This window comes from Perca fluviatilis, chromosome 24 (genome assembly GCF_010015445.1).
Source record: "Perca fluviatilis chromosome 24, GENO_Pfluv_1.0, whole genome shotgun sequence".
Taxonomy (NCBI): domain Eukaryota; kingdom Metazoa; phylum Chordata; class Actinopteri; order Perciformes; family Percidae; genus Perca; species Perca fluviatilis.
In genome coordinates this window covers 16035068-16047331 of record NC_053135.1, presented here as the reverse complement: position 1 = coordinate 16047331, position 12264 = coordinate 16035068, and the positions used below count along the sequence as shown (strand labels likewise).

Below are 12264 nucleotides of genomic sequence, written 5' to 3'. Positions count from 1 at the left end.
TCCATTGTCTTACACCTTGTATAAGCTGTATAATGTACTGGCTGATTGATACATTCTAAGATTATGCTGAGGTTTGCAGTGTTAAAGTCCCCAAGAGGAACGATAAGCTATTCTGGATATTTGCTTCCATGTTAGTTAACTGGTCAGTCAGGTGTTGTATTACCTCACTAACCCAGTCCTGAAATCAGAGATTCCCTCTTTTAAAAACACCTTCGCCCAACGTGGGGCTCGAACCCACGACCCTGAGATTAAGAGTCTCATGCTCTACCGACTGAGCTAGCCGGGCAATTTTCACCCACAGTTTAGTTGCTTCGCTAACTTTGGACCCATCGTCTCATCGTAGCTGTAGCCCGTTAGCCGACAAGTAGTCCTTTCTAAAGAGTTCCTCTGTCTGTGTAGCCCTTCCAGAATTTTAGTAATCCGGCCGGGAAGAGGGGGACTTGTACGGTGGCCGGGAAGTGCAATGCAACATTACAAAGAATGAAACACTTTTACAAAGCTCGAGACAAATTTACATTTTGGAAAACAAATTTACATTTTGGAAAACAAATTTACATTTTGGAAAACAAAATAACATTTTAGAAAACAAATTTACATTTTGGAAAACAAAATAACATTTTAGAAAACAAATTTACATTTTGGAAAACAAAATAACATTTTCGAAAACAAATTTACGTTTTAGAAAACAAATTTACATTTTGGAAAACAAAATAACATTTTCGAAAACAAATTTACGTTTTAGAAAACAAATTTACATTTTGGAAAACAAAATAACATTTTGGAAAACAAAATAACATTTTCGAAAACAAATTTACGTTTTAGAAAACAAATTTACATTTTGGAAAACAAAATAACATTTTAGAAAACAAATTTACATTTTCGAAAACAAATTTACATTTTCGAAAACAAATTTACATTTTAGAAAACAAATTAACAAGATGCAAAACAACTTTTACCTGTTCCCGCAAACAAATTTACAAATGACAGATTCTTCACGGAAAGGGAATGTACCACATACCGGAAGTGATGAGGTGTTGTTGGTGGGCGCCAGTCAATTTGTGTTGTTGTGAGTGAGTATATGGCGTGAATGAAGTTTATGGTGACTTTACGTGTGGTCGTTGTTTGGAGTTTTTATATGACGCGCGGACCTGCCGGAAACATTGGAAAAACAGGGAACGTATCGACAGCCGCGGCCGGATCGAAGCTACAGCAGGGGGGCAGCTGAGTCCGTCTGCAGCTGCAGGACCTGGAGCTCACTGCCCATTCCTGGGAGCCAAAACCGACACCACGCAGCTGGAGACCCAGGCCGTATTGCTGGGCCCGCTGGAGGGAAGGGAAGCCCGGGAGAATCAGATCCAGGACTAAACGGGCCGGACTGTCACAGCCTGCTGAAGTTTAAATCACAGGTTTCCTAAAGGGAGTCTGGCGGGACTCGGACTGTGGACGGAAACCACGACTTAAAAGTCTCGTTAAATAAATAAATACATGCAGAAATAAATGAATCATTAGTGGGGGAGTGAGCCTGGACATTTCAGTCTGTTTAAACTTCACTTTGAAGCAGAACCTCTTAGTTCAGAAGGGTGAAGTTTCCGTTTGTACTCATATCTGTGAACTGATTATAATAAATATTCTTTGTATTAACACATTAATTAGTCTCTTTGTCTTTTTGTTTAAAAAAAAAGAACATCGCATGAGATTTGGACGATTTATAGTGATTTTATTTCCGTTAGACCTTTGCCTACATTGACGCGCTGATGCATTAAGGCGGCGCCCATAGACAGTATATAAGGCAGTGCCTCCCTGTTCCAAGATGGCGCTCTATTGACGATTCGATCCATAACTGCCGTAGTCAAGGCGACATGTATACAAAACCTCATCACTTCCGGTATGTGGTACATTCCCTTTCCGTGAAGAATCTGTCATTTGTAAATTTGTTTCGGGACTGGTAAAAGTGTTTTGCATCTTGTTAATTTGTTTTCGAAAATGTAAATTTGTTTTCTAAAATGTTATTTTGTTTTCCAAAATGTAAATTTGTTTTCTAAAATGTAAATTTGTTTTCGAAAATGTTATTTTGTTTTCCAAAATGTAAATTTGTTTTCTAAAATGTTATTTTGTTTTCCAAAATGTAAATTTGTTTTCTAAAATGTTATTTTGTTTTCCAAAATGTTATTTTGTTTTCCAAAATGTAAATTTGTTTTCCAAAATGTAAATTTGTTTTCTAAAATGTAAATTTGTTTTCTAAAATGTTATTTTGTTTTCCAAAATGTAAATTTGTTTTCTAAAATGTTATTTTGTTTTCCAAAATGTAAATTTGTTTTCCAAAATGTTATTTTGTTTTCCAAAATGTAAATTTGTTTTCCAAAATGTTATTTTGTTTTCCAAAATGTAAATTTGTTTTCCAAAATGTAAAAGTGTTTCATTCTTTGTAATGTTGCATTGCACTTCCCGGCCACCGTAGACTTGTCTGAGAATTTGCTAAATAATTCCAGAGCGATGGCACTTCTAGAATGTTAATACCAGTTCTAGAATTTTAAGTCGTAGAATTAGAATGTCAGGTTAACGTTCTAGAATTTTAAGATGCGGTTACAGAGTTCTTCTGTCTTTGTAGCCCTTCCAGAATCTTAGTAATACGGAGAGGGGGACTGTTCTGAGAACTTGCTAAATAATTCCAGAGCGATGGCACTTCTAGAATGTTAATACCAGTTCTAGAATTTGAAGTTGTAGAATTAGCACGTCAGGTTGAAGTTCTAGAATTTTACGATGTGGTTCAAGATTGTAACATGTTAACGAACAGCCTCTACAGTCCTTTGTGTCAACTTATTCCTTTTGCTACCAGGGTAGAATACTTGTAACATCCTGTGTAGCATGGGGATAAGGTAAATGTTCAGATGGAATGCAAAGAGTGGTAATCACTGCAACCACAAGGTGCTACTGGGATTTGAACCCAGGATCTCCTGTTTACTAAACAGGCACTTTCACCAACTAAGCCACAGCACATCCACGCTTCTTTCTGTAAAATTAAACCTTCCATTGTCTTACACCTTGTATAAGCTGTATAATGTACTGGCTGATTGATACATTCTAAGATTATGCTGAGGTTTGCAGTGTTAAAGTCCCCAAGAGGAACGATAAGCTATTCTGGATATTTGCTTCCATGTTAGTTAACTGGTCAGTCAGGTGTTGTATTACCTCACTAACCCAGTCCTGAAATCAGAGATTCCCTCTTTTAAAAACACCTTGCGCAACGTGGGGCCGAGACCCACGACCCACCGAGATTAAGAGTCTGATGCTCTACCGACTGAGCTAGCCGGGCAATTTTCACCCACAGTTTAGTTGCTTCGCTAACTTTGGACCCATCGTCTCATCGTAGCTGTAGCCCGTTAGCCGACAAGTAGTCCTTTCTAAAGAGTTCCTCTGTCTGTGTAGCCCTTCCAGAATTTTAGTAATCCGGCCGGGAAGAGGGGGACTGTTCTGAGAATTTGCTAAATAATTCCAGAGCGATGGCACTTCTAGAATGTTAATACCAGTTCTAGAATTTTAAGTCGTAGAATTAGAATGTCAGGTTAACGTTCTAGAATTTTAAGATGCGGTTACAGAGTTCTTCTGTCTTTGTAGCCCTTCCAGAATCTTAGTAATACGGAGAGGGGGACTGTTCTGAGAACTTGCTAAATAATTCCAGAGCGATGGCACTTCTAGAATGTTAATACCAGTTCTAGAATTTGAAGTTGTAGAATTAGCACGTCAGGTTGAAGTTCTAGAATTTTACGATGTGGTTCAAGATTGTAACATGTTAACGAACAGCCTCTACAGTCCTTTGTGTCAACTTATTCCATTTGCTACCAGGGTAGCATACTTGTAACATCCTGTGTAGCATGGGGATAAGGTAAATGTTCAGATGGAATGCAAAGAGTGGTAATCACTGCAACCACAAGGTGCTGCTGGGATTTGAACCCAGGATCTCCTGTTTACTAAACAGGCACTTTCACCAACTAAGCCACAGCACCTCCATGCTTGTTTCTGTAAAATTAAACCTTCCATTGTCTTACACCTTGTATAAACTGTATAATGTACTGGCTAATTGATACATTCTAAGCTTATGCTGAGGTTTGCAGTGTTAAAATCCCCAAGAGGAATGATAAGCTATTCTGGATATTTCCTTCCATGTTAGTTAACTGGTCAGTCAGGTGTTGTATTACCTCGCTAACCCAGTCCTGAAATCAGAGATTCCCTCTTTTAAAAACACCTTCGCCCAACGTGGGGCTCGAACCCACGACCCTGAGATTAAGAGATTAAGCTCTACCGACTGAGCTAGCCGGGCAATTTTCACACAGCGTTTAATTGCTTCGCTAACTTTGGACCCATCGTCTCATCGTAGCTGTAGCCCGTTAGCCGACAAGTAGTCCTTTCTAAAGAGTTCCTCTGTCTGTGTAGCCCTTCCAGAATTTTAGTAATCCGGCCGGGAAGAGGGGGACTGTTCTGAGAATTTGCAAAATAATTCCAGAGCGATGGCACTTCTAGAATGTTAATACCATTTCTAGAATTTTAAGTCGTAGAATTAGAATGTCAGGTTAACGTTCTAGAATTTAAGATGCGGTTACAGAGTTCTTCTGTCTTTGTAGCCCTTCGAGAATCTTAGTAATACGGAGAGGGGGACTGTTCTGAGAATTTGCTAAATAATTCCAGAGCGATGGCACTTCTAGAATGTTAATACCAGTTCTAGAATTTTAAGTCGTAGAATTAGAATGTCAGGTTAACGTTCTAGAATTTTAAGATGCGGTTACAGATTTCTTCTGTCTTTGTAGCCCTTCCAGAATCTTAGTAATACGGCCCGGAAGAGGGGGACTGTTCTGAGAATTTGCAAAGTAATTCCAGAGCGATGGCACTTCTAGAATGTTAATACCATTTCTAGAATTTTAAGTCGTAGAATTAGAATGTCAGGTTAACGTTCTAGAATTTTAAGATGCGGTTACAGTTCTTCTGTCTTTGTAGCCCTTCCAGAATCTTAGTAATACGGAGCACCACAGTCTTACTCCCTACTCGTCAAATGTATGACGCATGGTCAAGAACCCTGGCGTCAAGTTTCAACGAAAGAGGTGTACCCTTGACGTTATTTTTCGACGAGGGGGACCGTCAGATAGACATTCATGTTATTCCCTCACCGTCAAATACCGACGAAAGAAAAAACGAAATCTGCGACAGTTATTATTATTTTTAGCCCAATAACCGCTGTTTTAATCAACATTATTCACAAGATATTATCATGGTTTATATGTATTTCTTTTAGTGTTATTATTTCGGTCTATTTCGGCCAGGGAAGCTGGGTTGCTTTTTTGTTTATTTATATTTTTTAAACTATAACGCTACATCTATCAACATTTATTTAGCTGTTATCATAGTATGCATTTCTTTATTTTAATAATATTACTTCGGTCGTATTACCGGTGAAATATTACAGTATATGCTGTAATACAGAACATTACGATATGACCCGAGCTGGACGCATTCAAAGCCGATGTCCCCCAATGCAATGCGGCCATTAATTTCAAAGAATCGGGCAGCGATCAGCGGGTCTTTAACGTCAGGATCACTTCAATATACATATATACAGTCAGTGATTGTGTCACCAGCAACAACACATTGCTCAGTTTTGTTCCAGTAAGTTATGCACCATAATAACGTTTAAACGAATCCGTGGAAAACTCCGGAAGTGACGTACTACGTCCCGCTCAGCGGATTAGATGATTAAAATATATAATATTCGTAATATTGATGTTTTTTTCTAACGCTGCATTTGAGGAGTTACACAATAAAGACAGCAATAATAATAAAATACAGTTTCATGTATTTGTCTCATATATTGAGTGCTCGGCCGGCCGGCGGGCGGCCTCAATCTGAAATGGAATCAAGCCATCTTACGGCAGACAGACAGAAACACAGGAGCCGAACGAGTCCCCCCACCCACCCCGGAAGAACTACAAGTGCTCAAGCTTTGTAACAGCTTCTGTGGCGTTTCTTATGGGAGTTGTAGTTTTAAAGTATATTGTTATATTTCTCATAATTAGAAGTTGGCAGTGTATAATTTCGGATACACCCAGGGTTTTTTTTGGGATGGAGAACACACTGGTGTCATCAGATTTTAAAAAGTCGAATCGTTAAATAGGTGAAAATAACTTATTACCATATTTGATAGTGCTTAGGCCTACAGTGGGTAAACTTTGGTGACCATATCTACATGATAGCTGAGGTCCAGAACTTTTAGAACAGCTGGTTTTATGTGTGTAGCACCTTCTGTTGCTAAATGACAAGCCTTCAAACATGTGCTGGGTTCAAGGTTCAGAGGTCAATATTTCAAAGCAGGAGTAATGTATCCTCTTCAGACTGACATATGTTACTCTCCAGGTTGAGACCTTTCCAACGATGTGTTTGCTATAGTCCTACGACAACGTTTTAATTTTTACACATCATGGAGACCACTTTGCAGGTAATACTTTATTGTTCAGAGGGATATTTGCCTTGAGTTCAAATGCTTCACAAATAACACTTGACATATTGTTTTATCATACAGCTGACATATTACAATAAAAAACAACATGAACAAAGTGATATGTAGTCAGACTGAAGCACATCACACAGCCAATCTTGCTCATCTTTCACAAACAGCAAAAGAGCTACACACAACCCTATATGCATCATATCATGAAGCTATTGCACAACACCTGCAGCCTCAAGCAACATTATTTAAAGTTTTAATTGAGGTAGGTCCAAATTAGGCCTATAGTTTAGAAATGTTAAGTTTACCCATATTTTCTGCCAGAGGATAAGAGCTCATACTTGGCATGGAGAATAAAGATAGAGCAGACAATGTGCTTGCCTGGAGAGACGGGTTTCTATTCCTCTCCACAACCTTCATGACAGTCAATATGCTCTGTAATACAGCCTTGTATAACATAAACCATCTGATTCACCGTGGGTGTCTGCTCTAAATGATAACACACACTTTCAAGACGGGCCTTCCAGCAAAAGGTGTTGTCCATATGAACACCACGGTGCCTGGAGCAGAGCCGATGGATTGGTTCATCATTTCTGACCTCTGATATCCTCTGACCCAGTGGTTCCCAGCCTTATATAAAATATTTGCACATATTAAACAAATTATGATAATACACTAGAATATATAATGTATACAAAAGTCTGTATGAAATATATTTAGTTGTATGGTCGTTTTTCCTGCCCATCACGGCATCACTATTTTATGAATGAAACATGGCGGAGAAATGTAATAGTGCTGATAACTCCTCTGTATCAAAAAAGAAAGTAAGGCTTTATGTCAAGAGTTACCTCAACTTTGTTTTCGGGGATCAGCTTCTTTTCTTAGACATGAGTAGGGGGGGCGCCAAGGAAAAAAGGTTGAGAACACTGCTCTGACCCATGTCATGACCCTTTTCTCAGCTAAGGTAGAAGTGTGCCAAAAATGCCAAAACACATGTTGTATATGTACACATAGCCAAAAAAAGCTATATACATCTTACTCTGTGAATAAAAACCTCGGCAACAATCTGCTTATCCTTTTAATTTCCTGAAAATGCTTCCTAAAACTAGTCCCTTCTTAATTTTGAAAAGGTAGTCTCAGTAAAGGCTATGGCTACAAGCTGTAACCACGGTGATTGATATGAGGATCATCTATTGAATATAATAATTAATATGTTAGGCCTACCATAAATTGATAATTCAAAAAAAGTCATTTATTTAAAACAACTAATAATGCAGTGTGATTTTAAATCAAACTAAGTTCCACACATAAATATACTCATGTCTTTCACCTATAGTCTTTGCTATTAATATTCATCAAGTGCAAAATTTGAAAATTGCGTTTTTAAATAACTATGCATAGAAAATAAAATTAAAAATGCTTTTCTTTGTACATGGTTTATTGTTTTTCACAACAGTACAAGTCAAAACAAATGCAAATTAGTCAAACAAGCCATTAGGCTGTATTTCTAAACACTCAACTGTAGGTTTTTTATATAGTATATATAAGGCAAATCAAAGTGCTAAACATCAAACACCATTTTTTCATTTTTAGTATTTTATTGTGTAAATTCTCACGTACAACGTGAAACATTCTTTCACAGATGAGGTGTGGAATTACTATGTCACTTCTGCAGATTTGTTTAAACTTTATTGGGGAAAATAAAGTATTGCCTGCAAAGTGGTCTCCATGATGTGTAAAAATTAAAACGTTGTCACATCGTTGGAAAGGTCTCAACCTGGAGAGTAACATATGTCAGTCTGCAGAGGATACATTACTCCTGCTTTGAAATATTGACCTCTGAACCTTGAACCCAGTCCATGTTTGAAGGCTTGTCATTTAGCAACAGAAGGTGCTACCAGAGAATGTCTAATAAGGGGAGAACTTCCACTCTCGGGAAAATTCCGGGTTGAAAAAGGGAAAAAAAAAAAAAAAAAAAAAAAAAAAGCTCTCCATAGTACGGGGGGGGGGGGGGGGGGGGGGGAGGAGGAAACAGGCTCCCCGGAGGCAGGCTCTGGTGCTACACACATAAGACCAGCTGTTCTAAAAGTTCTGGACCTCAGCTATCATGTAGATATGGTCACCAAAGTTTACCCACTGTAGGCCTAAGCACTATCAAATATGGTAATAAGCTATTTTCACCTATTTAACGATTCGATTTTTAAAATCTGATGACACCAGTGTGTTCTCCATCCCCAAAAAACCCTGGGTGTATCCGAAATTATACACTGCCAACTTCTAATTATGAGAAATATAACAATATACTTTAAAACTACAACTCCCATAAGAAACACCACAGAAGCTGTTACAAAGCTTGAGCACTTGTAGTTCTTCCGGGGTGGGTGGGGGGACTCGTTTGGCTCCTGTGTTTCTGTCTGTCTGCCGTAAGATGGCTTGATTCCATTTCAGATTGAGGCCGCCCGCCGGCCGGCCGAGCACACTTTACATGAGACAAATACATGAAACTGTCTTCATTGTTTAACTCCTCAAATGCAACGTTAGAAAAAAACATCAATATTACGAATATTATATATTTTTATCATCTAATCCGCTGAGCGGGACGTAGTACGTCACTTCCGGAGTTTTCCGCGGATTCGTTTAAACGTTATTATGGTGCATAACTTACTGGAACAAAACTGAGCAATGTGTTGTTGCTGGTGACACAACCACTGACTGTATATATGTATATTGAAGTGATCCTGACGTTAAAGACCAGCTGATCGCTGCCCGATTCTTTGAAATGAATGGCCGCATTGCACTGGGGGACATCGGCTTTGAATGCGTCCAGCTCGGGTCATATCGTAATGTTCTGTATTACAGCATATACTGTAGGCCTAATATTTCACCGGTAATACGACCGAAGTAATATTATTAAAATAAAGAAATGCATACTATGATAACAGCTAAATAAATGTTGATAGATGTAGCGTTATGGTTTAAAAAATATAAATAAACAAAAAAGCAACCCAGCTTCCCTGGCCGAAACAGACCGAAATAATAACTAAGAATACATATAAACCATGATAATATCTCGTGAATAATGTTGATTAAAATAGCGGTTATTGGGCTAAAAATACCAATAACTGTCACAGATTTCGTTTTTTTCTTTCGTCGGTATTTCACGACGGCACTTCTAGAATATTAATACCATTTCTAGAATTTTAAGTCGTAGAATTAGAATGTCAGGTTAAAGTGATGGTTTGGAGTAATTCACCCTAGGGTCCTTTACACCATGACCTCGAGCCAAACACCCCCCCAGAAGCTTTGTTCACCTGGGTCGAACATTGGGAGAGTTAGCTAGAGTAGCGTTATCAGCTGAATAGCTTAGCGCAGGGGCTAACGGACCCACGTTTGTATCTCGTAAGTTACCCCACTAATAATGCCCGAAATGATACCAAACGTCTACAAGTAGTACAAATAGGTTATGCTCTCATAAAACGATGGATTGGAAAGTTTGTAAGTACACCAGAAGTTTATGAACACTTGCCTGCTCTCTTCTGCTCTCTGTTGCTGCTGCTGCTACCTGCAGTTAGACGAGTGCTTGGCGGGCCTACAAATTACTACACCGAAAAGAGTTACAACAAAAATATTTATTAATTCAATGATTAAATAAGGTAATGTCTCCAAACTTACCTCAATTACAACTTGTCTCCCTGCTAGTTATACTACAGCACTTACTTAAAAAAAAAAGTTAAATTAATAAATATTTTTGTTGCATCTCTTTTCGGTGTGGTAATTTGTAGACGGCCCCTAAGACTCGCCTTCGCTACAGCAGCAACAACAACAGCAGAGAGCAGAAGCCAGCAGGCAAGTATGTGTTACATAAAACTTCTGGTGTACTTACAAACTTTCCAATCCATCGTTTTATGAGAGCATTACCTATTTGTACTACTTGTAGACGTTTGGTATCATTTCGGGCATTATTAATGGGGTAATTTACGAGATACAAACGTGGGTCCGTTAGCCCCTGCGCTAAGCTATTCAGCTGATAACGTTACTCTAGCTTACTCTCCCAATGTTCGACCAATGTTCGGGTGTTTGGCTCGAAGTCATGGTGCAAAGGACCCTAGGGTGAATTACTCCGAACCATCACTTTAACGTTCTAGAATTTTAAGATGCGGTTACAGAGTTCTTCTGTCTTTGTAGCCCTTCCAGAATCTTAGTAATACGGAGAGGGGGACTGTTCTGAGAATTTGCTAAATAATTCCAGAGCGATGGCACTTTTAGAATGTTAATACCAGTTATAGAATTTTAAGTTGTAGAATTAGAATGTCAGGTTAACATTCTAGAATTTTAATATGCGTTTCGAGAGTGTAATGTTACAATTCTAGAATGTTAAGTTATAATTCTAGAATGTTAAGTTAAGATGTGCTAGATATTCTAGACTGTACAGTTCTAGAATTTTAAAATGTAGTATTACATTGTCAGGTTGAAGTTCTAGAATTATACGATGTGGTTCAAGATTGTAACATGTTAACGAACAGCCTCTACAGTCCTTTGTGTCAACTTATTGCTACCAGGGTAGCATACTTGTAACATCCTGTGTAGCATGGGGACAGGGTAAATGTTCAGATGGAATGCAAAGAGTGGTAATCTCTGCAACAACAAGGTGCTGCTGGGATTTGAACCCAGGATCTCTTGTGTACTATACAGGCACTTTCACCAACTAAGCCACAGCATCTCCATGCTTGTTTCTGTAAAATTAAACCTTCCATTGTCTTACACCTTGTATAAGCTGTATAATTTACTGGCTAATTGATACATTCTAACATATCTAAGATTATGCTGAGGTTTTCAGTGTTAAAGTCCCCAAGAGGAACGATAAGCTATTCTGGATATTTCCTTCCATGTTAGTTAACTGGTCTGCGCAACGTGTGGCTAGGGGCTAGCTGTTAGCTTAGGGTGAAACACATGTGCAGGCAAAAGAACACACTACAGAGTGCAGTAGTGAAGCCGAGCCATTATATCGCGTGACTATGGTTACTGGCTGAGACCAACTGTTCACCGTAGCGTGTATGTTATTTGTTGCACACGACGTGGCTGTGGGTTAGCCTTTAGCTTGTGTATGTGTGTGTGTGTGTGTTTTCGTGTGGGTTCGCTAGGTTTGTGTGCAGAGGAGGGAAAGAGAGCACATTTGTGAAAAAGAAAAACACACTTGAGCAAGGAAAGAAAACTTGAAAATCTTGATCTCTTTGGGGTTGAAAATAATCACTCTTCGTTTACTCGAGATTCTAACTTAACTCAATGCTACAGCAGAATCTGAGGAGGAGAGAGTGTTATTTTCTGCTCCTTTCTGCTGGCAGACAACAGACTCCGCGGTGACGATAATCACGCCCTCAGCCGTTCCACGGGTCTCCGATAGAACATCTTTTATATCACAGCGCCGTAGTTGAGTGACGGAAGGCAGGATTATGGCTCCACTTGTCTAGTAATCAAACTTCTCAACGGCGGGAAGTATCAGTTACAGTTCAACACAACTTTCAACAATATCTTGATCAGGGATATTCTTCACAACAATACTTAGGACACAGCGGCACACAGATAGTAGCAATAACGTGTACTCATTAATAAAACACATCCTGTTCTAATCTGCCCAGAACTCTATTAAGCCTCTTACTTTTGGATTTGTAGTCCACTTAGTTTTGTTCGGCGGATTCTCCGTGATGAACAGAAAGTGAGTTAAAACATGGGCCCTCCTTTCCTTGGAAAACAGGGTAATTTACCCTCTGCAGATT

The 12264-nt window shown here is 38.8% G+C and overlaps 4 non-coding genes across 4 annotated transcripts; all 4 read right to left on the bottom strand.

Annotated features, from left to right (window-relative positions):
* Positions 1-213: 213 nt before the first annotated feature.
* trnak-cuu lies at positions 214-286 on the bottom strand. Its single transcript has one exon. It is a non-coding gene; the product is annotated as a tRNA-Lys (tRNA).
* A 2637-nt stretch (positions 287-2923) lies between these two features.
* Positions 2924-2997, bottom strand: trnat-agu. The gene has a single exon. It is a non-coding gene; the product is annotated as a tRNA-Thr (tRNA).
* Positions 2998-3930: 933 nt separating this feature from the next.
* On the bottom strand, positions 3931-4004 carry trnat-agu. Its single transcript has one exon. It is a non-coding gene; the product is annotated as a tRNA-Thr (tRNA).
* A 242-nt stretch (positions 4005-4246) lies between these two features.
* Positions 4247-4318, bottom strand: trnak-cuu. Its single transcript has one exon. It is a non-coding gene; the product is annotated as a tRNA-Lys (tRNA).
* Positions 4319-12264: the final 7946 nt, after the last annotated feature.